Below are 6,512 nucleotides of genomic sequence, written 5' to 3'. Positions count from 1 at the left end.
ACTATGAAAATGAAGGTCAGCTGATTAGATTTGTTGTTACTGACTGATCCAAAAGCCACACCCAGAGATAATTTCCATGTTTAACTTAATAATTGAAGCTGAGAGCCACAGTTAGGTATTTTTGACAGAATGAACAATTTCATTCATCTGTATTCATTAAAGGCACCCTCAGCTCCAAGCTATTGTGCTCTTGAAGCCTAATCACCTGACAAACTGCTTTCATGCTTCATAAATTAACTATAAAAGCAAGATTAAGAAACATACGTTAATTATCAAATCCCAGCAACTCATTCCCAAGCTACTGGGGCATGTCCCCTGTGGGAGAAACAAGTTCTTTTTTGTGTCTTGCCCTCTGTTGGGGCTGGGAGAGTAAGTTATCCTGGCAGACTCGGTAAAAGTCAAAAGAATCTAGAATTTAAGGATCTTCTGGGGATGCTCTTCCAAGGGTCAGTCTCGAAGTATCATTCCAGGTACACTGCAGACTGGTTGTTCTTGAATGTTCTTCATGATCCTAGAACCTAGTTCTGTTCCTTTACATTCAACCTCAAATATCACCATAATAGCAATCATAGCTGACATATATTTTGTCTGTCACTAAGCTAAATGCTTCCCACACATCATTTCATTAAACAAGAACACTCCATCATGCCCCCAAAGAATTTTAAAAGGGGGGATGGGGGCTTAGCGTATGCCAAAGAATACAAAGCACTTCATTTCACACAGGCATCCTCTACCACTGTAGATGTGTAGTGAGATGATCAAAGACCCCTAAGACCAACCATCTGATGTTGTAAATCCTTGGCTAACAAGGTTAATTAGGAGAGAGGCACAATATTGCTCCTATACTGCAATTCTAAGAGCATGTATTCTGGGGCCTGTCTATTTAGTTGAAGAATAAAGAAGAGACTCCTAGGGAATTTAGCCGAACAAAAGTCCAAGACCGAGTGGGCATCCACCACACCATACCAGCATTAACAGCAATTACTTCTAATTGGAGTGCAGCTCAGCTGGGCTGCTACAAAGGTCCACAATTCAATAGTAGTTTCATAATATCCATAAAATTGTCTAAACAAATTCAGATTAACTTCAAGCACTTCCACGAGAAGAGACCACGTGTAAATTAGAGGATTCTAGAGAGCGATAAATAATAAGGTGATTTAGCGGCCCTAGGGAGCAAGTGTTCCTGTCGTAGTTCATAGTGGTTTCTAGCTGAAATTCAGCCCCAATAGAGCCATGATCAAGAGCCAAGCACCTAAACAAGCTTGAAGGAACACACTTTAAATTACTCTGCGTTCCTAAGACGGTAGTATCCAGCCCATGGGTTATGCTTGCTGCTCAAAAACCAAGAGGAATTCTCCAGTAAGGAGTAATTTGACTGAAATGTATATGTGGCCTTTGAATTTAAAGGTGATTTTTATGTCGCGATGCTATTTTAGCTGGTTTGAGTTGCCATAACAAAATATGACAAACTAGGAAGCTTATCCAGCAGAAATCCATCCTCGATTTGGATTGTCTTCTTGACTCTCCGACAGCTAGTTTCTCACATTATCTTCCCACGCTGTTTCCTTCAGGTACACGGAATGAGGAGATTTTCATCTTCCTATAAGCAAAAGCACTGCCTCCTGACAGCCTATCCTCTCATGTCCTTTTATAATCATAGTCACCCCACAGCCTCTCCCTGTGCCATCATACTGGAGGGTAGAGCTTCAACCCATGAATCCTTAGGGACAAACATTCAGTCTATAGATGCCAAGATAGAAAGGGTCATGCCTGATTTTACAGGCCTGATGCTAAAACTGGCACACCACATCCAGTGAGGCCACGCAACGGTAATCTAGGAAACATAAAGAATTAGAGGTCCTTTCTAATGCCTAAATTAAGCTTCTGAGAGTCGTAACTTGAGAGGAACATGAGGGGAAGTTGGGCTCTAAACACAACGTGACATGGGTCAGGACGTGCTGATTGGAGCTACTGGGTGATGAGACTGGACAGTGTCCTTAGCCCTACCCCGACTTCTTCATACTTCGAGGCTAGGGATACATCAGACTTGTTTAAGCATCTCTTCCTGGATGCTGATGGTCTCCTTCTACTGTTGCTGTAAATGCTCTCATTGGGCTATTGAGGAAGGCTTCCAATCTGCATTCCTTGTGGTTCCTGTAAGCTTCCCACTATGGTGGAAAACATGCCAATAAGTGCACCAGCCACTGTTCCTCACTCCTTGGGGATGATTGGTTGCGAGGGTGGGCAAGAAGGCCATGCCCACACATCTGTGTCACTGAATATCCTTGCCATGCATCCATACAAACCAAAGCTATTAGGCAATATCTCAATATCCTTTGATATTGCGTCAACTCCTAAGACCACATTGCTATCCTTAGGATTTTTCTTTGCCATCAGTGAATATTAAAGTCACACTGACACCACAGAAACCATAGGCCAGCTGCCCACATCTATGTGATTCTGTTTGGTTGGTTTCCCTCCCACCACCACCAATGTTCTCCTTTAGACCTTTTTGTTTTCCTCATGCCAAAACAGTACCATGGCCCTTCCTCCATCTTTCCTACCCTCATCAAGAAAATAACTCCTGAAAAGTCTGAACTCCCCCTGGAGATTTCTCCATCTCTATCCCTCTCATTGGTTTGCTGAAGCCTGACACATTGGGTACTTCTCTACACCATCCTCTTTGCACTCCTTTCCCCTCACTCTGCTTCTGAAGAATGTTTTTTCCTGCCTGCTCTATCTCCCAGCTGGCTCCTGTCTCTGACCATGAAGCCATGAAGCTCTGGCTGCTGCCACCCCACACACTCCTTGCCACCACACTAGGGCAATACAACTACCCTTGACACACAACCCCTGAGCACATAAGCCATCCTATTTCACTGCCTGATGTTTGCTGTACTGCTGCAGCTGGCCCACACCCAGAATTTCTAGTCTCTAACCTTTCTTTGTTCTCTACTTACTCTGATCTCTCCCTCTGATCACTATGGATAGTACTGATGTATTGTTTTATGCCGTCCTACTTTATTAAAAAGCTGGCTCTGGAGTTGGGTTGTGGCCCACCTCTCTACCCAAGTATGCTTGTTTATGAATGGATTATCTCAGGTAAGGGTCGCAGGACTAGAAAACTAACAGAGATCCAGTTCCTATATCTATACAGACCACTAGAACTCAGCCATCATGTTCACATTTCAGCTTGCAAGAATTCAGTAGCAGAATTCACTCCATCCCTTTCGGAATAACCCATGGACCCTCTACCTTCCATCATTATATCTTTTTGGATGATGTATGAACGTTGAACATTCCATCATCATTGTATTCCTCAGCCAAAGTTAGGAACATTGCTAGACTGATTCAAAACTGATGTTTGGGAACTGTGGTCCTCATCCTGCACTGCCATGATTCAAAGATTAAGGAGTCTATGATTGCTGGAAAAGGTGAAACGCAGAGAGGGCAGTTATCAAAGTCAGCACATTCTTCCATTTATATTGTATGTCTTATTATTAAACTGAATCCACTGGTTTCCCCAAGCTAACATTCACACATCACTGCCCACTGCAAGAAGTCTAGAATCGATTGTGCCAGACACTTCATGGATCAAGAGGGTAAAAATAAGAGATTTGTCCCCATTGTATTCAATATTTCTGGTGCTCAAAAAGCAGGATATAATGATACCAGGGATGGGAGAAAAGAGAAGATGGGAAGGGAAGAAAAAGAGGAGAGGGAGACAGTGGAAAGGGGGAAAAAATGAGGTTTGAAAGGGGATCAGAATCATGATAAAATCCCCAACACAAACAGTTTAAAGGGGAAAGAGTTTATTTCACCTGAGGATGTAGTTTACCCAGTGGGGAGGGTGAGACTCAGGATGCAGTTGCCAACACCCAGTCAGGAAACAAGGAATGAAGCTGGGAACTCTTTGCTGCTTAATGTTTCCTGAAGCCACGACTGAAGACTGAAGTGGGTGTTCTGGAGTATTCTTCCTCAGCACTGTCTGGTTGTATCGTCTCAAGGGACTGGTGTCAATGCAGACTGTCTCCAGCCTAGTCTCGTTGATACAGAAATATTTCTCCCCCACTGTCTGCTAAGATTCTGTGTATTCATTCACTTCCACTCACAATACTTAGCCACCACTAGGAATCTCGCCTAAAATGTAGAACATAAAGCCTGCGCTCTGTGACTGCATCCTGTTTTACTGCCCATTCTAGATGTCCCGTCTCAGTTTGGGCAAAACTAAAATGAGACCCCCCCCCCCTGAAGTTGAAGTGTAGAGGAAAACTGTGCCCATCATTTGCTACCTAACTGACTTGTGCTAAACATGGCTGGTAAACTAACCTTAAGAGACAGTGTTGGGAAAAGGCTAACTTGGGCTAAGCCCTCTGTCTGGGATCTACATTCTGAGGTTTCCAAATTATAGAGAGCATTGACTATGTCCATGTCTCACATCTCCAGGTGGCCACGTGATCACCATGCTAGCAGGTAGAACAGAGCTTCCTGTAGACTTCAGCTTGCACACAATATTTTCCAGCCTTTGCTACCATTGTGAGACTCTGCTTAAAGCAGCACAACACCTCAGCCATTAAAACAGTTCTGCAAGTATTTTATACAGACCGATCAGGCTACACGTGTCCTTATCTCCTGATGTCTTCCAGTGGGAGGAATATCAATATGAACTAAATATTTACCTTTGTAAACAGATGTTCCCAGATTTCTAGTCTGTAAGAATCTACATTTGTCACCTCTCACCTGACAACTTGCCCACAATATCCCACAAATTTCCATCTCTATTCCTTGAACCATCCCCTACACAATGCTACGTTCTCTGTTAGCTTAAAGACTAGGTTTAGTTGTACAAGGACCTTAAAGGACAGTGATTTACAAAACTGTAAGTCTAGAGGTAGAAAGGTCATGTCATCTGTCTTGGGTGAGTTACAGAGCTTCAGGGACCATGGCTACTATTAGTGCTTCGTACAGCCATCCCACCACTGTGAGGTTGGCCACCTTCTGGGCAGCAGACACAGAAAAGGAAAATGGAAAAGACTAGGAATCAATTTACCTTTCTAAAAAACTTCTACAAATATCCACACATTGTTCCCTCCAAATACTATTAACCAATGCAAGAGTAATTAGGGATGGTAAACTTTTCTCTAATAGCAGGACCCTACCTGATAACTGTGGGGGATTTCTAAAACTGAAAAGTAAGATGGGCGTTAATAATCTTTACAAGGATGTATTTTAAAAAATGAATCTGAGTAACTTAAGTGGCTGGAACTTTATAAAACCCTTTCTTTTATCAATAATGGTTGCAGTTTCTCATATGACTACTGTTAATCTTAACGGGTTGTCAATCACGAAATGCTTCATACAATCCTTAGAACATCCTAGCATTCAGTGGGCATCACCTTTTTGTGTTCCTTGTTTACTTTCTGGCTTTAAATCTCAAGTTTCAAGATTTCACTTGAAATTTCTTTATATTCACTTCCATATGTGGTCTTACTGTGGGAATTGGAATTATTTACAGCTATTTTTATAAATATTCTTTTAATTTATTATTAAGAATACTGAGTCAGTGTTTAAGAGCACTTGATGCTTTTGCAAAGTACCCTGGTTTGTAGCCAGCAACTACATAGTAGCACACAACTATTCATTAGGGTATCCATCCAGGGGATTTGACACCCTCTTCTGGCCACTGGGAACATTGTGTACACATTCAGTGGGCAGATGTACATACAGGTAAAAGCTTCATACACATAAAATAAATCTTTAAAAAGAATATTTACATAATACCAAATACTTATCTATAATTATATGCATAAAATTTAAAGAAAAATGCATTCCTAAGTTGGAGATATGTTTCTATTTAGTGTTTCTTATATATGTCACTTATGTTGATGCTTTATCTACAATATCTATGATTTGATAAGCCTAGCTGTCCACCAACCAATAAGGATAATGAAAATGTGGACTATGGATACAATGGAATTCTATTCAGCACTAGATAATATATATAATGTCTTATATATATGTATATATGTATATATGTAGATACAATATACATATATTAGTTATATGTATATATATAATGTGTATATATATGTAAAATAGGAAGAAATAGAACTGAAAATAGTATACTGAGTTAGATAACTCAAGCCCAGAGCGGCAAGCACCACATATTCTCTCTAATCTGTAGATCCTAGTTTAAATTTTTAAATTCCCATGTTTAATTTGGAGTGAGTGTACAAGCCAAGAAGCAAGAATGGAGCCATGTGGGTTTAGAGCAGTGAGGTCTTAAGGAGTGTGATACAAGAAACAAAAACAAACAGCAATGTACAAAAATAGGGATGCCAACCGTGGAAAGGTTCGATCTGGCCTGGAGCAAAGGAAAAAGGTAAAAAGAGAGATGAGAGCAAGGATCAACCGAAAGTAAGAATGTATGGGCAAGCCATATGGAAAACTACTGCTTTATAAGCTATCCAAAAAGTATATTTTTAAACAGAGTTCCAATGTAGTTACATGAG

This window comes from Rattus norvegicus, chromosome 5 (assembly GCF_021556685.1).
Source record: "Rattus norvegicus strain SHRSP/BbbUtx chromosome 5, alternate assembly SHRSP_T2T, whole genome shotgun sequence".
NCBI classification, from domain to species: Eukaryota; Metazoa; Chordata; class Mammalia; order Rodentia; family Muridae; genus Rattus; species Rattus norvegicus.
This window is presented reverse-complemented; position numbering follows the sequence as displayed.